The 23,672-nt window shown below is 44.6% G+C and overlaps 1 protein-coding gene across 2 annotated transcripts in view; it reads right to left on the bottom strand.

The window, feature by feature from the left end:
• SNRK (SNF related kinase) overlaps window positions 1–15,257 on the bottom strand; it is an 87,692-nt gene extending 72,435 nt beyond the window's left edge. The window contains exons 1-2 of one of the 2 annotated variants that reach the window (XM_069211967.1): window positions 14,861–15,257; window positions 13,453–13,895 (exon numbers count right to left, since the gene is read on the bottom strand). The gene's annotated coding sequence lies outside the window, so the exon portion shown is untranslated. Of the gene's footprint in view, window positions 1–13,452; window positions 13,896–14,717 lie in introns of both variants that reach the window. The other variant, XM_069211968.1, reaches the window with a different exon arrangement.
• Window positions 15,258–23,672: the final 8,415 nt, after the last annotated feature.

Below are 23,672 nucleotides of genomic sequence, written 5' to 3'. Positions count from 1 at the left end.
CCGATCACGGTGCGATTGGGCAGCAGAAATGGCACTAGACACAATTTTTTAGTTATTTGAAATAAGGGGAGACGCCCCTTGGGCAAGGGCCGCTCCTTTTGGGGGGGGGGGGGGGGGGGGGGGAGGCAATTTGTTTCTTGCCATTTCTGCCCCCCGGCCTATTATTACGCCGATCTGCCCCCGGGGGTGGCAGAAATCCACTAGACACCAGGGATAAAAAAATGGTTTTATTTTTTTATTTTTTTTTATGTTTGGGGAGCGACCCCTTGGGCAAGGGTCGCTACAGGGGGGTGGGGGGTAATTGTATTTAGGCCATTTCTGCCCCCGTTGGGGGCAGACCAGCCTATTTTTGTTAGGCCAATCCGCCCCCCAAAGGGGGCAGAAACCTCTAGACACCATGGATTGGTGTGTGTGTATGTGTGTGTGTGTGTTGTTTGGAGGGGGCAGCCCCTTGGGCAAGGGTACCTCCCCATGGGGGCAAATTACTGTTGCCCATAACTGCCCCTCTTGGGGGCAGATTGGCCTATTTTGGAAGGCCTGTCTGCCCCCAAGGGGGGCAGAAAGCCCACCAGAGACCATGGAAAAAAAATTTCTCCCCAAAATAAGAGGTTGGGGGTATGGCCATGCCCCCACCCCAAATAAATGGTGCCAAAGTTGTTCTGCCCACCAGTGGGCAGATTGGGCAATTACCCCCAATCCACAACCCGGGGGACAGAAAGTCTACTAGATGCAAGGGGGTAAAAAAAATAAAAGAAAATAGTGGGGTGGTGGCTACCAACCAGTATGGGCCGGTTATGCCCCCAACCGAACTGAAGGGGCTAACAGTCTTTCAGCTCTCCCCTGCACACTAAAACATCTTATCCCATGGCAAGCAAGAGGACATTTGATTATTTTGGGGTTTTGTTTTACATTTGGGCTATGAGAGCTTGGTAACTCTCAAAATCGTCCCACTTGGAATGGTGAGGGCTGCACTTTTTTTTTTTTTACTATGGGATGCTGCCATGTAGAAAAATCCACAAGACCTAGACACATCTGAAAACTAAACATCTAGTTGATTCCAGGGTGGTGTGCTTCACATGCACCCTGCACTATTTCCTTACCCACAATGCCCTGCAAACCTGCAACTTTGCTGGAAAGCACACATTTTCCCCACATTTTTGTGATGGAACCTTCCGGAATCTGCAGTAATCTACAAAATTCCTACCACCAGCATTGTCTCATCTATACCGATAAAATTTCTGCTGCACTTGTCAGCCTAAAAATGTTTTTTTTTAAACTGTCCTTTTGGACCCACTTTGGTTCCCCCTCAATTTCGACGTGTTTTTGGCTCTTCCCTGTCACAAACACTTAGCCCACCTACACAAGTGAGGTATAATTTTTACCGGGAGACTGAGGGGAACGTTGGGTGGTAGGAAATTTGTCCCGGTGCAGTGATCCCACACAGAAATGTGGGAAAAATGTGATTTTATTTTTTAGCTAAATTTGCGGTTTGCTGAGGATTCTGGGTAAGTAAATATTGGGGGATCCATGCAAGTCACACCTCCCTTGACTCCCTCGGGTGTCTAGTTTTCAGAAATGTCTGGGTTTGGTAGGTTTCCCTAGATGGCTGCTGAGCCTAGGACTATAAATGAAGGTGCCCTCCCCCGCAAAAACAGGTCGTTTTCTATTTGATAATTTTGATGTGTCCACGTTGTGTTAAGGGCATTTCCTGTTGCGGGCACTAGGCCTACCCACACAAGTGAGGTACCATTTTTATCGGGAGACTTGGGGGAACGCTGGGTGGAAGGAAATTTGTGGCTCCTCTCAGATTCCAGGACTCTCCGTCACTGAAATGTGAGGAAAAAGTGTTTTTAGCCACATTTTGAGGTTTGCAAAGGATTCTGGGTTACAGAACCTGGCGAGAGCCCCACAAGACACACAGTCCTGGATTCCCTGTGGTCTCTAGTTTTCAAAAATGCACAGGTTTGGTAGGCTTCCTTTGGTGCGGCTGAGCTAGAGGCCAAAATCCACAGGTAGGCACTTTGCAAAAAACACCTCTGTTTTCTGTGGAAAAGTGTGATGTGTCCACGTTGTGTTTTGGGGCATTTCCTGTCACGGGCACTAGGCCTACCCACACAAGTGAGGTACCATTTGTATCGGGAGACTTGGGGGAACATAGAATAGCAAAACAAGTCTTATTGCCCCTGGTCCTTCTCTACATTTTTTCCTTCCAAATATAAGACAGTGTGTAAAAAAGACATCTATTTGAGAAATGCCCTGTAATTCACATGCTAGTATGGGCACCCCAGAATTCAGAGATGTGCAAATAACCACTGCTCCTCAACACCTTATCTTGTGCCCATTTTGGAAATACAAAGGTTTTCTTGATACCTATTTTTGACTCTTTATATTTCAGCAAATGAATTGCTGTATACCCGGTATAGAATGAAAACCCCAGGTGCTGCTCATTTATTGGCTCTGGGTGCCTAGGGTTCTTGATGAACCTACAAGCCCTATATATCCCCACAACCAGAAGAGTCCAGCGGACGTAACAGTATATTGCTTTCAAAAATCTGACATTGCAGGAAAAAGTTAGAGTAAAACGTAGAGAAAAATGGCTGGTTTTTTCACCTCAATTTCAATATTTTTTTATTTCAGTTGTTATTTTCTGCAGGAAACCCTTGTAGGATCTACACATTGCTGAATTCAGAATTTTGTCTACTTTTCAGAAATGTTTAGGTTTCTGGGATCCAGCATTGGTTTCGCACCCATTTCTGTCACTGACTGGAAGGAGGCTGAAAGCACAAAAAAAATCGTAAAAATGGGGTATGTCCCAGTAAAATGCCAAAATTTTGTTGAAAAATTGGGTTTTCTGGTTCAAATCTGCCTGTTCCTGAAAGCTGGAAAGCTGGTGATTTTAGCACCACAAACCCTTTGTTGATGCCATTTTCAGGGGAAAAAACACAAGCATTTTTCTACAGCCCTTTTTTCCCTTTTTTTTTTTTAAAATGACATTTTCACTGTATTTTGGCTAATGTTTTGGCCTCCTTCAGCGGAACCCACAAAGTCTGGGTACCTCTAGAATCCCAAGAAATTTGAAAAAAAGGACGCACATTTGGCGTGTGTAGCTTATGTGGACAAAAAGTTATGAGGGCCGAAGCGAGAACTATTCCAAATAGGCAAAAAAAGGCCTGGCACAGGAGGGGGGAAAAGGCCTGGCAGCGAAGGGGTTAAAAGGTTATCTTTTCCTTACAAAGGAAGACCTTATTTTGAAAAGAATTCTTCATATTTTCACTTCCTGACATCTAAGTTTTTGAGCTAAGGAAGAAATAAAGGCCTAAATCTATAGAATTCATGCAGCCTATTCTATTAACCAACTAACTTATCAACATGTTCAGTCAATGAACCGCAGGAAATGCTGGTCTTAGCAAAGAACATGGATTCCGATATGACAGGTTGTTCAATGGTAAAATTATTTATTGTGTGCCGTAATCTGAGGGTATCAAGGAACCATCAGAGTTCAAGCAAAACATTCAATCAAGGATCCTAGGAAAGAAGTTATTTCACCCTGCCCTTGTACAGTTCCAGGCTGTCCAAAACATGATTAAGGGGATGTTTATCCTATACTTCCCTCCCAAACTTACAAAATGTTCTCCCACTATAGTTCCTTTGACCATAGGAGTTTCCAACTATCCCCAATCCCGTGACCAGAGTGAGCTACACAGCAAATTCACATTTAATGTTGTTCTCTACTGCACAAGTCTCCATCAGTGATCAATCTTGTGAAAATGTTATTAATGAGCAAGTATTGCCAATCTAAGGAAGAAGTAACTGCAGTAACAAAGCAAAATATAATCGGCCTTCTAAAGTTGGTGTGAGGAATATTTTTGTTTTTGCAAACACAAAAATATTTAAAATGGTAAAAAAAAAAAAAAAAAATGTGCGTCATCTGAATGTGGCTGTCTTATGCTTGAAGTAAAAAATGTTAAATTTTGAAACATTCATCGATGAAGTGGTTTAACTAGTGGTGCCATTCAAAAAACAAGCCTTTCAGCCGTGCCATGCAGGTTATCATTATTATTACTATTACAATTATATGTTAATGAGCCAAACAAATCACCATCTGACCAAGCACTCAAACTGCAAGCAGCTACAATGTTACAATGCCACTTTACACTTTGTAAGAGAAACCATAACATAGGAGTCTAGGCATACTAAATAGCTAGTATTTAAAGTTAATAAATAAATAAATAGAACAAAAGCACACTTTGAACCGGCTTAGTAACTGAAGAAAAAATAAACACATTTTAAACAGAAGTAACAATGTCCACAGGCTTAGTGCAGTCACTCAGACTGAAGGGAGACAATAAGTGGAATTACCTCATGCAGTGGAGGACAGAAGCAAATTGCGAATGACAAAATCAACTGCTTACGTGATGAGGACGGAAGGGTTCTGTCCTCAACCATGATGGTTGTGTGCAGAGGACGGAACCGTTCTGTCTTCTGCACATGGCAGGAAATCTGAACAGCAGAAGGATTTCCTTTTTCTAAAAACAGCCTCGGTAGCTGGGAGAACAGCTTTTCAAGCTCCAGAGGATGTTGTTGGCTTTCAGTGAAATAATGAGCAGTGCGCATGCCACGCTGACGTCATTTCACTGAAAACAAAAGTAAGATAAGATCATTTCATCAGCTCATTTCACTTTCATTGTCTAGCTGCCCGCTGGGCTATCTCAGACCCCAAAGTAAATAGGCAGATGGGAGAGGTATCACTGGGAAGAAGAGTATCTCCCCTTTCCAATGGCACCCTTCCATAGTGGATCCATGCTTGGGGGATCGCCACAGGAGGGCGATCCCCAAGCAGGGATCCACGACTTGGAACAGTAAGGGGAGAGCTGCCCTCTTTGGCAAGGGCTTTTGCTCCCATCCCCCATTTAGTATTTCTGTCCCCCCAACACCCCTCCAGGGGGACAGAAAGCCCACTAGGCAACAGGGATTTTTTTTTTTTTAAATCCATAGGTGTGGGGGCTGGCCAAAATGGGCATGCCAATGCCCACCACCGACACTAATAGGAACAGATAGGCGTTATTAGCTCCCCGGTTTGCCACTGGGATGGGGGACAGAAAACCCACTAGAAACCAAGGTTTTTTTTTTGTTCTTTTTTAAAGAGGGCCTGGGGATGCCCACAATGGGCATGCGAATACCCCCCCATCCTCCAGACACAAAGAGTACCAGTCTTTCTGCACCCTCCCGAGGGGCAGATGAGGGTTATTATCCATTTATTTTGGGTGGGGGGGGGGGGGGGGAAGGGGGGCAGGAAACCCACTAGACACCATGGACTTTTTTTTTTTTTTTTATTAAAGAGGGGTGGGGGGGCTGCCCGCAATCGTATGCCCCCATCCAATTATAAATGGAGACTAAAGTCTTTCTTCCACCCGGGGGCAGATAGGGCCAATAGCAGGATGGGTGTTGGTTTTTTACAAATGGTCCAGAAGAATTTGTCCAACTCCCAGTATCATCCTACTTTCAATGGTGAACAGCTGCACTATTTAGACTTGGGTAGGCTGCCAGCTAAAAAACTACGAGACCCAGACAGTTCTGAAAAGTAGACATCTTGGGGTGTCCAAGGTGGTGTGCTTCACATCCACCCAACACCATTTTGCTTAGCCACAATGCACTGCAAACCTCAAATGCTGACTAAAAACACACTTTTCCCTCACATTTCTGTGGTGACAGCTTTCGGATTCTGCAGGAATCCACAAAATTCCTACCACCCAGCATTGCCCCCTCTCCTGACAATAACAATGCTGCACCACATGTGTGGTTGGACCTAATGCCAGCCACAGAAACATATCCAACCAATGTCATTAAGAGTTCCCACGCTGACACTAGGCCCTGCCACACAAGTGAGAAACCATTTTTATTAGAAGAATGGAGGGTGGAAGGAAAGGAAGGATGTTTGTGGCTCTTTGCAGATTCCAGAACTTTCCATCACAGAAATGTGAGGAAAATGTGTTTTTTACTCTAGGTTTGAAAGGGATTCTGGCAACACAAGCTGGTGAGAGCCACATAAGTCACCCCATCCTGTATTCTACTAGGGGTCTAGTTTTCAAAAATGTACATGTTTGATATGTTTTCCTAGATGCCAGCTGAGCTAGAGCCCAAAAACCACAGCTACCCACATTGCAAATAAAGGGTCAATTTTGCATGGAAAAATTATATGTATCCATGTTGCATTTGGGCAGTTTCCTGTTGCCGGCACTAGGCCTACACACACAAGTCAAGTACCATTTTAATTGGGAGACTTAAGAGAATGCTGGGTGGAAGGAAGATTGAGGCTCTGTGCAGATTCCAGAACTTTCCATTACAGAATTTCGAAGAAAACGTGTTTTTTTTTTAGTCAAAGTTTGAGGTTTGCAAGGGATTCTGGGTAAAACAACATGGTGAGAGAGACACACGAGTCACCCCCATCCTAGATTCCACTGGGTGTCTAGTTTTCACAAATGTGCAGGTTTGCTAGGTTCGCCTAAATGCCACTTTGCAAAAAAATGTGTCAGTTATGTGAGGAAATATTTGATATATCCATATTGCGTTTTGGGCCGTTTCCTGTTGCAGGAGCTAGGTCAACCCACGCAACTGAGGTACCATTTTTATTGGGACACTTAAGGGAACACAGGATAGTAGAACAGGTGCTATGACCGATTGCATTTCTACGCATTTTCCAAATATAAGAATGTGTAAGAAAGAAGTAATTTTGAGAAATACCATATAATTCAATAGTATGGGTACCCACAAATTCAGATATGTGCAAATAAAACCCGCTTTTAAACTCTATATCTTGCGCCCATTTCAGAAATACATAGGTTTCTTTGATACCTGTTTTGCACTATTTATATTTTATCATATGAATTGCTCTTTACCCGGTACACAATGGAAAAACTTGCAATGTGCAACTCAGTTTTTGAACCTTGGTTTCTTGAGTTCTTGGAAAACCGACAAACCCTATATATGCCCACAACTAAAAGAGTCTAGCAGAAGTAATGGTATATAGCTTTTGTGAATCAGCAATTGTGATGAGAAGTTACAAATTAAAACATCTCAAAAATGCCCGTTTTGGCCTACTAATTTTCATTTTTTTTTATTTCAGTACTTGGTTTCTTTGAGAAAACCTTAAAGGATCGACACAACAGACCACTTTCTGAATTTAAAATTTCGTTTTCAGAAATGTATAGCTTTCAGAGATTCACCATTGGTTTCACATCTGCTTCCACCACAAATTGGAAAGAGGTTGAAAGGACAAAAAAATAGCCCATTTTCCTATCTCCCAGTAAAATGCCACCGCTGTTAGAAAATGTGGTTCCTGAAAGCTGGGAAGATGGTGATTTTAGCACTGTCAACCGTTTGTTAATGCCATTTGCATAAGAAAAAAAAAAAAAGAAATTATCTTCCATAACACTTTATTTGCATTTCCCCATGCACCCCCACACCCAAAAATGTGCTATATATTTGGCTAATGTCTGGGTCCCTTCTGGTGGAAGCCACAACCCCTGGGTACCTTTAGAATCCCTACGATGTTTGAAAGAAAAGAAAAGTTAAAAAATAAAAATAAAAAATAAAGAAGGATGCAAATTTGGCATGGATAGCTTATATGAACAAAACGTAATGGAGGCCTAAGCATGAAGCACCCCAAATAGCCAATAAATGGCTTAGCATTTGGAGGGGGGTGGGGGAAGAGACCTAACAGAAAAAAAGGTTAACCGACAAACCTATGATGTCCATTGACCAAAAGCCCTTCTGTGTAGAGACAGTATGTGATATTTTTGGGAAAAACAGTAGTCTACTATGACAAAGGCCGGGCGTAAAAATAGCCTGATGGATAAGTACTTCTACAGCTCACGCATCCGCAGCCTATTCCAAAACTGGGCCCAGTCAGTGAAGGGGGGGGTGGGCTCTTGTCCTCCCTCCTGCAGAGGCACTGTGCAATACGGGACAGCAAACAATACATTTACAGAACTATTTTTAATTTAGCTCTCTATCTGGCCGTAGGGGTGCAAATCACTCCCACCGTGCCTCTCTCCTTACAGCATTTTAACTACAATACCGTTCAGGTTTTTGGCCTCCTTTCACCAAAAAGGCAATCTGGTACAATTCCAGTGTGCCTGATAAAGTGTCAATAGGGAAGGGGTATCAACTCAGTATACAAATAAATTGTAACTGTTATATCTCTAATTCGAGGTTCAAAAGTATGGTGTAGGCTTAATTAGCACCACACCATACGTAAATACAAGTGTTGTGCACTGAAGCAACACTGGGGTTCAACAGATGAAGACTTCCCTGACTGTCACCCTAAAATCTGGTGTGCTGAAGCACTTCAATCAAACTATGCGGAGCAAACCATAACACATGGATGCCACAATATGAGCCTTAGACTCCAAAGTGGGGGAACATACTATGCAGAAGTGTGAAATGACCCCACGATGGAACAAGCCCACCATAGCAAACTGTATGAGACCTGCTTCTGTAAACGAGTTAAATCCAATGTTTAGCCCAGGCTGTTTTGGTGCAACTATTAATAAAAAGACACTTTATATTTCAAATATCTCATTGAAACTTTATATAAGACATATTCACCTCCATCTGAAGGTCAGTGAGGCAAAACATTTGGGGGTAGAAGAGGTGAAGCAGGGCATCAAAGGTAGACAAGGGGAGTCGGATAAGGAAGGGGTGGGGAGAGTTTTTAGAGTTTATCCCCAAAAGTGACAACCCTTGCGAGGAGCATTAGTCACCTCTGATCAATTGGTGTGTTGATTCTCGCCTTTCATCAAGCGAAGCACCCTACGATAATGAGAGCAGGTAAATTCCTGATAGTCATGGGCAAGGAAGCAAACACACGAGCCCCACATGTTATCCACGCGGGGCAGTTGGCATATGAAGGAAGACAAACTTTTTGAAAGCAACAATGTCCCACAGTTTATGCAAACAGAGTGGGTTGATGTGGTATCCGTGCCTCAATTTGATACGATGACTTGTATTGCAGCACATAGGGCCATTTTGTTTTTCCCTGTCTTATGAGAGTGGATGCGTTAGCGGGATGGGGAGACCCAAAAGCAGGGGTCTCCAACATTTTCTGTACTAAGAGCTACTTCCGTTCAATGAAAATCACCCTGAGCTACTAATATTAGAGTTGTATTAGTGACCACACCAGACATGATTACATTAGTGGCCGCCCTATGGAAGATTGCTAGCAGTGATCACCTTAGTACATCAAGCAGGATTGCCAGCATTATCAATTTTGAATGCCTCAATTGGGACATTACATAGTGGCGATAGTTGCAATGCCCCTGGCACCAAGGTTTTGATATTAGTAATAAGTGTGGCCAAGGCCACATTATTTTTCCACTCAAACATCAGCTTTACATATATTTTGAAAATTGAACCGTTTTCATAAAACATCAGCTGAGTTCTGAAAGTACACACAGTTACTTCTTAAATAGACACTCTCAATGTTGGTATAAAAATATTAATTTAATCAACTTAAAGCCTCTAATTTAGTAAGCTGGACTGCAAACAGAAAAGCTACTCACAGGTAGGTGGAGAGCTACCAGTAGCTCACAAACTATTCGTTGGAGAAGCCTGCCCAAGTGAACGTAGCTTGAAAAACGAGGGATGTCTGTCAAAGATATCATCAGTGTCCTTAAGTATCTCCCTCCCAATATAGCTTGATTTGTAGGCATCTCCAGAGTAGGTGGTTTAGCGTGCCCGTTTGTCAATAGCGTCGCCAGCAGATGTCATCAGCATTGGGGTTGGGGCTCCACTTAGCAAGTCTAGCTGGGGTACAGCAACAATAGTGAATGGTTTCCAAGATCGATTCTTTGCCTGCGGTAAGGAGGGAGGGGGTGCGAGTTGTGTATTAGGTATTGGCCTATTCCCTGGGTAAAAAGACACTTTAGTGGTGTACACACATGTAATAACAGAAGATATATATATATTTATATATATTTTAGGTATGAAAGCCCCACCTGAAAGAAAAGCAACTAAATGCTATGCTCCTCTGGCCTACATCAATAATGGTGTAAAGAAACCACCATATGGCACTTGAACAGCCCTCCAGCTTCTGTCGCCAACAATAAAGCACAATTCATGGGCTGTGAACAACCATAAGCTGATGTACAGATGAACCATACAGTTTTCTTCACTGAACATCAAAATGATTGCACATCTACAGCAATACAACTGCATATTAATACAATAAATGCTCATTACACATTTACCTCCTGACTTTACAAGTTAAGAAAACATGGCAAATTATTCAACTGCAGTGCAATACTTTCACACCCAGTGTTTCAACATTCTGGGGACGTACGAACAACACATCCTAACAGGTTATAGCTGGCTCAACTCCAGAGGGAATCCAGGCAACATTACAAACAAGGATACAGTGGGTGGAAACTTGCATTCCCAGTTACGTTTAGAAAGGCGCGTGTCGGCAGTCAAAAATACTGCGTTCCTAAGTCAGATCCTTATGCTCCTGCTACGCGTAAACATCTTATCCCCATCGACCCCAACAATGTTAACAAGTGTCCAGGTGCCGACAGGGCAACCAAGTTAAATATTAGGGATGTTTAGTAGCACTGTCTAAGAGGTGTATGCCTATTACTTAGGTGTGACTTTCCTTGCTCTCATGATTCTTTCTTTTAAGAAAAGACCCCGTACAAGTCTATCAGCAGTGCGTCAGGGTGCATCTGTCCTGTGGCGTTTTCCATACTCCAAAGAACGTAAGATTAGAGTCAGGGAGCAGAGCTCAAACACCATATTTTCAGTAGCGTACCCAGTGTGCCCTGGGCCCTAGTGCAAGCAAGGAAATGTTGTGTAGCATGGTATTATCAGATATAGTGCACGTGGGTTCGAAGTATTTTGTTGAAGTGCGCATTGTTGTTTTGTCTCAAATCGTGATGTGATGGTGGGTGAAATTATGCTGTCTTGTATACCAGCATGGACCAATAAAACAGAACATCTACCTTTTTTCCAAGCAAACTGGACTTCAAACAGATGCTAATGCCCTAATAAGGTACAGAGGCACCCCAAAATTAAGAAATCTATTTGGCCACTAATACGTAAAATGCAGTTCACCAACCATTGTAGACAATGGCAAAGGTACACAGCAGCACATCGTAATGAATGATTTAATAGCGATTTCAACTAGCTTTGAGCCAATTAAAGACAAACTAAGAGCATCGGTAAACACACGGGGTGCTGGACAATTTGGGACGCTGAAATACTACAGCGTGCAAGACGTCAGGAACGGACAGGTCTATAAGATTAAAATTCAAAGAAATTTCCTTCTCAAGTCAAACCTATAGTGTAATTTTTACAAGTTCTCACTAAGACATGTGGATTTTGTGTTACAAAAATAGAACATTGGGCAGTGTGCTCCCATGTGATGTACAAAATAATCGAAGATTGATTACAAGAGCAAAAATAGATAATGTCTAAACACTTGAGGAAAAATGCGCATGGCTATTTTTTTTCCAAAACCCACACAAAATAAATGGCATTAGAAAAAGCTCACACTTGTTTGTATTGCAGACATGCTACAGGTTTTGAGGAGTAGCTTCAGAAAAAAGAGAAAAGAAGTAAAAAAGAGACAGATAAGGTTAACAGATTTTTCACTGATGGTTTGAAGAGTTGGGGCTCCAGGATTTAGGCTCACGTGAAACGCACACACTAAGGCATAGGATTAAAAAATAATGAAGAATTAACTTTGGGTAGGTCTGAAACTCTACGAGTTTCTAAAATTCAGGTCGAATTCTTCTAGGGAACGTTCTCACTTTCTTGTGTAGAGTTCCATACCTCAACACAAACAAACGTAAACCAATAACATACAAAAAAAATAGGTCTCATTTTATGTTGGGGAAGAGTGTTGCTTAAAACTAAAAGCAATACGATGCCCAAGACCAAAGCACATCGCGGATGTAACAGCATCACAAAACCATTATCTACAGTTTATCAATCTATACTACTTCATTGGCATAAAGCAGTGTTCATTTATGAGGTAATTTTAGTAATACTGCGGGTATACCACTTTGTTTAGTAAATACATTCCACACAAACAGTGTGCTATTCTTATAGGGACAAGAAACATTCCTTGCTCGGGTAGAACAGTTTTGCAACCGCGCGATGTGGATAGCTTGCAGCAGAGAAATACGTTAATACTTACATTTTAGCAATAGAACAACAAGGTTTTCCTTTGTACAAACTATGTTCAGCGTACAATATTACAAAGTTGTTTTCACGGTATTAACTACTAAATATACAAAGTTTCAATAAAAGTTAAAAAAAAAAAACTGGATAACACTTAACTAGCCAAAATGTCTCCAAAAGGCCCAATAATAAAGCTTCTAAAATGCGATCATGATGCGTAGTGTTTCGGTCTTAGCCTCGCTTCAAATCACCTTACCGAATATATCAGTGATGGGCAAGAAATGGGGGGGTTCTAAAGGCAGTCAAGAAAGAAAAGAATTTAAAGAGGGAGAAATGTGGTAGTGAGTCGATTATCTTGCGTGAACCGTATATGATCTAAAGGAGATGGAGGGTTCCTGACGACATCACAAACGAGGGGTGCATTTTATCGTCCAATAAAAATAAATAAAAATAAAAAAAACTAACACTCCATTTTAACATTTCAAAAAGTCCACCGTGATCTATTTTTCAGTCAGACTGCCCAAGCCATTCAGAAAGCACTCCCCTCCAACCTGCCACAAAACTATACAACTCTTAAATGGCTCGTCCAGTGACCGAACTAAACAGCTCATCTAGAATGAACGAATGACAGCCTAAAGAAACCAAACACCTTGTACAGTTATCGAAGCGAACACCCATCTCCAGTAACGTACTCGTCACCTGTTTCAGCCAGGCTCAAGTGACAGAGACCTCCCTTAAATAACAGAGCCACACTCAATGCAATGAGACCCACACAGCCTTCCCTCCAGTGACAGAGGCATCACCCCGGTAGCGGCGCAAACACAGCCTGTCTCCTTCACAGACAAAACACGTCACCTTGAGACGCACAGGCCAACTCGTTCAAATTCGGGACGGCCAGCCACTTCGTTTACAGTATATCTCCTTCACCTTCAGTGACAGATATTCACTGCTTTAGTAACGAAGAAGCCCTCTCACAGCCGAGAGTCGGGTCTTCAGTGAGAGAAACCTCCACCGACCTCCATTTAACATACTTCAGATCCTGCAGTGACAGTTCCCAACCTTTGTGAGATACAAGGAGCATTGTCCGGTGAAAGACCAGAGACCCGTGCCTTAAGTCCCCCCCACCACCCCCCCCAAGTTACTGAGAGTCTTTAGTGATCGCAGGCCAGGCCTCTGCTTCGCGGTATGCTAGTGCAGCGAGCGAGCCTCATGCATACAGGAGGTGGGTACTACTCGGTATGTGCAGTGTCAACAAGAAAATAAATATAAACTTACTGGTGCAGGTCCTGGGTGCCGCATCCCTCGGGCTGCAGATCCGATGCCCCTTGGACTATGGCACGGGGTGCAGGTGGACGTCCTCTGTTTATGAGCGACCCAGAGCCCTTACCCTTTACTGGTTCCAACTGGTAGCCTCGGACCAAAACGCCGAGGTCCAAACCTTGGTCAGCGGTCCAAACCTTTGCGTCTATCCACCTTCTGAACACATCCACTGAGATTTCAGAATTCAGTATCAAACAGTAACCCTGGGTGTCCCTGTTCCATTGGTCAGGCCGTAGTCCGGGCAAGAAGGCTCGATATAGGACTGCACTTGGACATCACAGGTCATTGACAAATGTTCTGCACGGCGTGGAAATGAGGACCATGGACCCTTGAGCTAGGTTGAGCAGCATGCAGACGGTTGTGTTCCTGAGCTACAAATTAGGCCACAGAGCCCACTCCTGTAAGGAAACAAGACAGCAAAGTTACTGCTTAGAACAAAACATGTGGGGTCACTTGTTAAGTGGCATATCGCAACCATGCCGCTGGAGCTCAAACACATTTCACAGCTGTTCGTTCAAGAGATCATTGACGCACAGCCACCACAGTGAGAGAGTTAGGGGCTCGTCCACTGCTTTCTGCATCACCTGTTAGCCTTCGAGAATCAGATGACTACACGCACGGCTGCCTGGCTCATAGTTATACAAATAAGCGATATCATCATTGCTGCCCTCCTGTGTGAAAGTGGTCTGTGGCTAAAGAATGGGGAATACAATTAAGGTGGGTTGGATAACAACCAAGGAGATCAAAGGACAGTAGGCCAATAGATTAATTAGTTGTTATAACTTAACCAGTTTACTTTTTTTCCAGAATTGTATGATACACTTGCAACTGTCTGATAAGAAGCTTTTAAAAGATAAGGCAAGAAGGCTGATGATACTTTTGGCAAAAAGGTGTCACGGAAGTGGCCCTCCACCTTCCCTCGAGTCCCAGTGCGAGCAGAAGGCAAGAAGTTCAGACCCAGGCATTAACCAGCTACATGTGGGAAATATCCTTGCAGCCCTAATAACTCTTCCGCAGGGACAAAACCTTCCCAACAAAGCAGCCCCCTGTGACAGCAGGAGGCCCCCCGGCTCATGCGCACAGAGGCCCAGGACCAGCTGGTCGCCTGCCGCTGGAAGTCCCAGGCAGCATGCATTCGTCCCGGGCTGAGCCCCTTCCAGAGCCGGTGGGACACGGGTGGTAGAACAGCAGGAGGGTCGAGCATGGAGGTGGCGCCTCACCAGGGGTTGGGGGTCCGGGAACCCTCGCCGCACCGAGGGGGATCAGGGCAAACCCTGAACAGGGGGGGAAAGCACAGCCCCCGGGGTTCAGCGGGTGAAGGGCCCGAAGGCAGCCCCTCTGGGCAGGTGAGGGTCGGACTCACAGCATTGGTGAAGACCCCGGGCAGGGTTGCCGGTCCGAGGAGGCGGTTACAGGAGCAGGAGAGAGGCCGTCCAGCAGAAGCCGCAGAGGTCGGCCCGAGCCCTGCGCACACAAGGGGCAATCTGCGGCGGCTCAGGGCGGGGAGCAGCAGCAGGGCTCCGGAGCAACGGGAGGGCGGGACTGAGGGGCGGGCCGCAGGAGGTGACGCTACAGTGACGTTGACGCAGCCCGGGTGACTCGCGGCAGTGGAACGTGTTCATAAAAGCTGCTACGAGGGGGCAGAGTCGGGTCCACAGCAGTTCCTGTTTGTGCGCGTCACGGCTAGGCTCAGGTAATCACCGTGAAGAGAGTCGGCGTCCTTGCGTTACGGCCTCTCTTTTACACGATAGGAAAACAGTGAACACTAATTCTGAGGAACCTGCGCTCGTCGGGGACCCTCAGCCAATGGGTAACTTGCTAACGTTTCACCAGCTAATCCCGTGCCACAGTGCCAAGCTCCTAGACATTTTAGCCAATCAACAATTCACAATAGCCACTGTAGCCAATGCCATAGTACGAGTCCTCTGGACCAATCTAACATCACCAAACAGTCAAAACTGTGACGACAATTTAATTTCTCTTATGGGATTGGTCGCTACCCTTTGAAGTACTTTAACTTGGGGACAGGCCTTGTTCCTCGTAGTTGCTGCCACTGAAGTTGGTCCTTCTGAGAAGTAATAATGAGTAATTTCCTAGCTATGGAGAAGAAAACTTTCGATTCTGTTAAGGACAGGGAGCATTATGCATTTTTCTTCACTTTTTATTTAATAGCCAGTTCAAAGGTTATCAGAAAAAAACATTACATATCCCATGGTTAAAAATAACGGTTTACATGCCAATCAATATACACACACAGACAGACACACACACACACACACATATATATATATATATATTTTTTTTTCTGCTCCCCCAGTACTTCCTCAACTTTACTGCTGGAGATTAATTTTAAGCACCATCAATCCATCTTGGAATCATATCCTATTGGGAGAACACATTTTGTTGAGACAATTCTCCCACTTGTATCATACAGGAGAAACCCGTGTAGCCAATAACATTGTGAAAAACTTAATTTGTAAAGTAAGACCACCTTCCAACCAAAAAATGACATTGCCAAAGTCTCATATTTGTCCATCAGTTGATGATAGTAACAACATACCTTTACATCAATCATATATATGGAAAAGAAAACCAATACTACCTCTTAGTAGCTGCACTTACTGTTGTCCAGAAGGGTGAGAAATGCATCTCTAATGTGTCGGGAGGGATAATCCTCGCCTCTGTGTCCTTAACCTTAATAGAAGTGAAACCTTCCTTCTCAATAGTTAGGAAATTTCTCATTCTATGTCAGGACCAGAGGTGAGGATTTTGCATGTTCAAAGCTTATTCACCACCAAAGCAGCTGCCTCGTAAATGGGTTTGAAATAAAACCCTTTAAAGGTAGATTCAGATGACCAGTCAGCTGCATTCATGATATCTTCCGATCTACCACCTACCTCTAAGGCTGTAGAAGCTATCACAACTCTTGAGGAATGAGCCCTGAAAACCTGGACATTGATTCCTGCTTCTGCCAGGATCTTCCTTACCCACCTTGCAATGCAGGGGCACAAAACTGCCTTAAATGGTTTCTTAATGGAAATTAACAGGTGTCTTTCCCCCAGCGGCCTGAATTCCGCCCTCACTTCCTAGTATACCTTAAGGCATCTGACCACACACAGCTTAGGAGAGTTCTCCAAGGCAAGGTATGTTACTGACCTGGTATTGCATTTGGTCCTCTTAGAAATGGTAAAGGTGACTCCTTCTGGTGTGAATATCCTAGCCGTAGTGTACAGGGCCCTAATATCTGAGACCCTTTTGCAGGAAATGAGGCACAAGAGAATAACTAGTTTAGCTGAGATCTCCTACCTAGAGAGGTACTAGTTATATGGCCAAGATGACAGAAAACGTAGAATTATGTTTACGTCCCATAGGCCAGAGAATCTTAGTTCAGGAGGTCTGGACATCTTGATGCCTTTAAGCAGTTTACATACCCAAGGCTGTTCCCCTATAGGTGTATTGTGAAAGGGTGGATGTCCCGCAGATATAGCTGCCCTGAACGAGTTCACAGTGCAATAAGATAAGCCTGAGTTTGCCAGTTCAGCCAAAAAAAAATAGGTATCTGTAATCTAGGCCACCATGGGATCCAGGTGACTTTTCACACACCAAGAAACTCATCTAGGCCAGGTGGATTTCCATCTCTTACTTGTCCTAGGGGCCCATGCCTGCTGGATGAATCCTTCAGCCTCCTTCGAAAGTCTGGTGTCTTCCCATCTGTGCCTGAAATTCTCCAAGGCATGAGATTCAAGTGGCTCTGAAGAACCAGATGGTGTGGTTGGTTTCTGGGGTCCAGGAGCACCTGAGGAGATGTTGGGATCAAGATTGGGGTGTCCCAGGACATTCCCAGAAGTGCAGGAAACCACACTTGTGAGTTCCACAGAGGGGCTACCAGAACAACCGAGGCCCCCTGATGACGAACTTGCTCCGTCACTCGGTATCAGGAGAAAAGGAGGGAATGCATAAGCTTGTTCCAACTTTCAGTCTTGCAGGAAGGCATCAACAGCTGACACCCTCAGGTCCAAGCGCCAATTGAAATACCTCAGTAGTTGTGCATTCAGTCTGGACGCAAGCAGACCCGCCATGCTTGGACCCCACCGGATAAAGATGTTTGCCCAATTGCCAATCACTGGTATCCCCGTAATGTCTGGAGTTCCAGTCGCTAACATATTCTGTGACTTCAGAAGAAACTCCGCTGCCACTGAAATCTGGTTTTGGAGGCAGTAATGCCAACAAATTTTGGCCAGTTCCGCCAGCGTCTTCAAGCAAGTGCCCCCAGGCGATTTATGTATTGGACTGCGGACACACTGTCCGTTCTTAGAAGACTACAGCATGAAACCTTGTCCTGAGTCAGTGACTTGATTGCAAAGGATCCCGCCAGGAGCTCCAGGCAGTTGATATGCAGTTTGAGCTCCTCTGTAGTCCATCTGCCCCTCATGGATATCTCTCCACATCTGGCACCCTAGGACTGATGGCCAGCATCGGATTCGATCATGCAGTTCGAAGAGGATCCAAAGATTGCCCTGCTGTTCCACGCCTCCATCTTATCTATCCACCACTGTAACTCCATCAGTGCCTCTGGGGAAAGGGAGATCAGTTGTGAGTAGGTCAAACCCCATCTGAGGCATGAGACCTTCAGTCGTTGTAAGGTCCTGTAGTGCAGGAGAACCAGGAATATGGCTTGGAGGGAGGAAGATAACAGTCCTACTGGCCAATTGCCTGAGGGAAATCCTGTCCCACCTCAGAACCTTTCCCCAGTTCTTTCTTGATCTTGCTTACCTTTGTGCTTGGGAGGCTGAGAGAGGCTGCGTTGGAATCTATAAGTAATCCCATGAAGGTGATAGTCTGCAAGGGTGATAACTCCAGCTTATCCTGATTTATGACAAAACCCAGATTCTGCAGCAAGATAATAGTCGTGTTCAAATGGGACATGTGTTGGGATTGTGACAGATCCATCAGGAGGATGTCATTGAGGTAAATTATTAGCCTGATCCCCTGTGTCCTGAGGGTTTCTACTACTGGTTTGAGGAGTTTTGTGAAAGACCACAGGGCTGACGAAAGTCCAAATGGGAGAGATCTGAATTCAAAGACCTGCTGCCTCCAGATGAACTGCAGAAACCGGCAGTGGACTGGAAAGATCGGCACTGTGAGGTACGCATCCTTGAGGTCCAAGTGCACCATCCAGTCTCCCTTTAGGAGAAGATCCCTGAGCAGGTGAATGTCCTCCATCTTGAAGTTTCTGTATATCACCCACTTGTTGAATGCATGTACATTTATGACTGGACGAAAGCCCTGGTCTTTCTTTTCCACTAGGAAAGATTGCTCAAGAAACCTTGAGGGTGCAACACTGACCTGCAAATGACTCCTTTGCTTAGGAGCTTCTGCACCTCTGCATCGATCAGAGCCATGTCTGCTTGTGAAAGGATTATTGATGTTGGTGGTGTTTCCTGAATCAGGGTTCCTAGAAACTCTACATGGAACCCCTCCACTGTCAGTAAGACCCAAGGGTCCGAAGTAATTGTGATTCATTTGTGCATAAACCCTCTCAACTTCCCCCCCAATTCTAGAGGGGAGGAAAATGTAATGCTTACAGTTAGGTCCTCCAGGGGCGTTCGCCCCACCGCTGCGCTGGGATTGTTTTTGTTCTTTCCTCTTCCCCTTTTGGAGAAGACCTTTCCCTGTCGGCCATCCTGCCATCCATTATTTCTTCTGGTTGTTCCTTCGCCGGGGCCGTGGAAGCTGGAGCGTCCGTAAGAGCGACCCCTGCCTCGTCCGCCCCCCTGTAAACCCTTCCAGGAAATTTTTTCTTAATCGAGGTCTGTGCCTTGTCCAGCACCAAGAATGTAGCCATGAATTTTCACAGCTCCTTCACAAAGGGATCGGCAAACAGGTTCCCATGTGCGATGGCCCCTGCTTCAGAGTTGGAGCGCTCCCCCAGCTGTGGATCTATTTTAATTAGTAGAGATCGGCTCATCTCCATGGAGATGGCATAATTGATGTTGCCCAGAAGGCACACTGCAATCTGGGCCCATCCTGCAACTATCTCTTTGGGAAGGGCATTGCCCGTGTGCTTTGACTGTTCAGCAAGTTGTATGATCTGATTGAGGGGTCCCAAAATGTCCAAGGGTTTATCCTGACATGCTTTCCAGGAGCGGTCATTGCCCTTCTTGGGGTCCCTGGTGTATTTTGCAAAAAGGTACACATTTGCACATTTTGGGATTCGTGTCTGGTGTAGCCGCCACCTTGCCCTCCATCGTGGGGTGAGGGCATTCCGCCCTCAGTCGAGCCCACACCTCTTCATCATGGGGCTGACGTATTTTGTTGGCCACATACTCAGCAACTTTCTGGTCTGGCCGCCACTCGGAGGATCTGGGGTGATAAATACCCTCCAGGGCAAACATGTCAGAGATGGTAGAGTCCACTTCGTAGGGGTCTGGTGTGGTTGAAGCTGTGCACCAAGGTGAACCAGAGTTGCTGTCCTCATTCGAGGACGCTTCCTCATCTGTCTCACCCTGTCCCGGAATGGGTAACCCTATGTCAGGATTAGATTCTGGGCAACTTTGTCACCTGTCTTCCTGGGCAAGTCAGCCTCCGGGTAGGGTGCATGCTTTAACATGCACGCACTCTTAAGGCTTCTCTCAGGTGATTGAAGCCTTCTAGGTGCCCCGCGTCACATTTGCGTGTTTTCTTGGGAGCAGACATGTTACTGCCACTAGGGCCTGCTCCCGTATCCCCAAACATGCCGGCCCCATTAGTGACCTGGACCATCAACTTGGCCACACTCTCCTGCAATGGGGCAAGTGCCTTAGCTATAGCCTGGGCCTGCTCCCGTATCCCCAAACATGCCAGCCCCATTAGTGACCTGGGCCATCAAGTTGGCCACACTCTCCTGCAATGGGGCAAGCACCATAGCTATAGCCTGGGAATAGCTTGCCCTTTTCAACAGGGAGGTGGCACTGAGGGGGCCATTCCTTCTCAGCCATGGTGGTGGAATTGTCCTGGTCCTGTAAGGACTGCATCATTAGAAGGGTGTGAGCACTGGACAGAAAAGGAAAAACTGTAGAAATCTAGTTATGCCCTGAATACTATGAAGGGCAGCCCCCTCTCCGGTGCTCTGGCCAGTGGCGCTGGCCAGTCAAGTTTGTCTCTGTTTAAAATTGCCAGCAGGAGGCAGTAAAGGAAGACAGGCCTGGAAGCAGGCCTACTACATACCACTGCTGCAGTGTCAGGCGAGGGCTGGAAGGGGTTAAATAAGCAAAGCACCCACCCTTGGAAAAGCTCTCAAACCTCAGTGCACAGCGTGAAACTGATCGAACGCTGTGGCACTGTGCGACTCGATTCAGCTCGCACTGCGCAGTACAGGCCTCACAGACGGTGCAGAAGAGCACCCTCTCTGTATAAAGAGCCATGATGCGCTCTGGTCAAAGCCTGCCACGCGATCAAAGCACACAATAAAATAATAATGGCAAAGACAATGCAGTGATATATTGCAGTCAAAATATACAACTCAGTCAATTCCCACACATTAGCGCCTTAAGGAAAAGGTAGTGAGGGAACTTAGCTGACACTCAGCAGTGAAGAAAGAGGAAGGAATTGGAGAGTGGTTAATATATATAGACAGTCAGACTGTGCCAGGATTGGATATTGGATGTCATGGATAACGTTATTCTGAACCATGGGATAAGTAGTGTTTTCGTTTTGAACTTGCTGTTAAATAAACAGTGAAGAAAGAAATGCATAATCCTTGCCTCCGGTCCTGCCATAGAATGGACAGCAGCTTTCGCTTTCATGTTACCAATTACTGATCAAAAGCACAACTTAATATGACGACAGATGAGCTCAACCTGGTTCATTTCCCTCTGCTAATATTATACTAAACATTCAAGTTCTGTTAGGCTAAAGGTCTAAAGCGCCGAAATCTCTCATGGGTGTCTGTGTCTGATGCTATGATGTTGCCGAAAGACCTTAAAATTCCAAATTTATCTGTGCAGGAAAAATCCAGTGGGTAAACCTATCCTCCCTCAAACTCCTCCAGAAACTATGCTCAAATAAAAGACAATATCCAGATCCAAAATATATGCTGCAGTGCTAGCGAGGATGGGTGGCGCGTTCCCACGAGGACCCTACCATGGTCCCAGTAAGACTGTGACTATTGCCAGAATTGAGGCACATTTGATGACTACTGCAAACAAACATTACAGATACAATTGCACTGAACTTTTATAGATTGATATAGGATTTTGCATTATGCCAAACAGCCCTGAAGAAGTCCTTGAATGGGACAAATCATGTTTGATACCGGGAAGGAAAAATTGATTTTCTTGTGAAAAAGAAGAATAAAGAAAAAAGAAAGGTTTGAAAAACTAAATGGACTGAGGAGTTGTTACTGCACGTGGCTGTTTCTTAATATGGTTGAAATGATGAAACTTTTTTGAACTGATTGTATTTGGGAATTAATAAGTGGTTCTGGATTCCTCTTTCTTGTTGATGTTTTAAGGGCATCTTTGCCCTATCGGTGGGTGAGGAAGACTGGCCTCCCAGCTTTGTGCTCCGAGGGTTGCGAAGATATTTGCATACTGAGATACGTGCAATAAATTGTGCCCCAGTCTTCCTGTGAATTATTTGATGTAAAAGACAATTTCCATTTTTGTTGGTATTCTCTGACCAAAAAGAGGAAGAGGTTTTTTTCAGGTTTCAAAATTACTAATTGCCCTAACAATGTTACCATATGACATAACCATAACCAACAAGCTTCCTAGGTCCATGTGTGACTAGTTGCTCGAGTCGAGGTTTTTTGCATTCTGGGTCTTGTATTCCTGACTTTATAATGAGGTATATATGTATAATCCTTCAAATCCCACAATGCAAAGAAAATAAGCATTGTCAAAGCCAGTCGTTCTAACCTTTTCAGCCCATCGGTTTTGCAGACACTTTTTTTCCAACTATTTAGAGCATTATATAAAAATATATTTTTTTGCCAATGGTGTGAAACATTTGCAAAAAAAAGAGCAACACGACAGCAACACAGTGTGATAATGTCTGCACGCACATGAGGTATGACAGCCACTTTTTTTGTTTATTTTTCATTTACCTTTTTAAAGATGGCGGGAATGCCTTGGAGAGGTAAACGAAAAAAAATGAAGTGATACATGTGTGATAAGCATTTTTTAAAAACCGAGCAATTCAGTAGTAAATGCTAGCCGCTCCAGAAAAATTAGGAGTTTTTCTAAGGAGCCACTATGAAAATTGTGGGTGAGCAAGGCAAGGAGGGTGTAAAGCGACCAGGAGAAGCAAAAGAGAATGCGAAAGGAGCTACAGAGAGGCTTAAGGTGGGGTATCGGGGACAGGGAAATTAAAATGAAAAATCAAACAATCTGGGTTAGGGTAAGCAGTGGATGAGATGGATGAGGGAGGGAGCAATATGGTGCACACAGAGGAGAAGTAGCATAGGAGTGAGAGAGCAAGAAGACACATGCACTCTCACAGTGTGCTGAAAGGAAAATAAAAATAGTTCCCTGAATTTTAAGAGTGGAAAAATACAAATAATCCACTCAAAAGGATGGCAAAGATATGATGCTTCAGAAAAAGGGCAAACAGATAAGAAGAGGAAGGACACCCATTGAATAAGAAGCAAACAAATGCAACTGAAAAGCCAGCCAGCGGTAAGCAGAGGGCTGGCTGAAATCTGACCTTAAGTTTTGGTAGGATCCACAATAGGTCTTGTGACAGTAGACAGCTTACAACTATCTGCCGATGAGATCTAAAAACTGCTTTTAAGCAACTAGTCAAACATGGACCTTGGAAACCTGGCCATCTATGTATAAAGCAAGCACTATTGAAGCCAATAAGTTTCACCTTTGTTTTTTCTTTTGATCGAACTGGATTATAAAATATTAGAAAAATGCTATAATAATGTGTGTTTTGACTCTGAGGCTGCCCTCTCTATTGATCTTCTTATTGACTTCTCTGTGCTCCTTTCACTGAAGACGTCTATCTTTTCTTTGAGTACTATGGCTTTCAACTTGGGTTTGGAGAAACCACCTCTGGAAATTGGTTGGGAAGGGGGGGATTGTACCAGCTGTCTGGTTCCGGGTTTCAGTAGTGGGGTTCGGTGTGGGTCTGTTGGCCCTTTCTCGTTCTACCCCTTCCTATGAACTGGTCTCTTTCTTCTGGGTCTTCTT

This window comes from Pleurodeles waltl, chromosome 10 (assembly GCF_031143425.1).
Source record: "Pleurodeles waltl isolate 20211129_DDA chromosome 10, aPleWal1.hap1.20221129, whole genome shotgun sequence".
NCBI lineage: Eukaryota > Metazoa > Chordata > Amphibia > Caudata > Salamandridae > Pleurodeles > Pleurodeles waltl.
The sequence above is the reverse complement of the archived record's forward strand: the minus strand, read 5'-3'. Positions and strand labels throughout refer to the sequence as shown.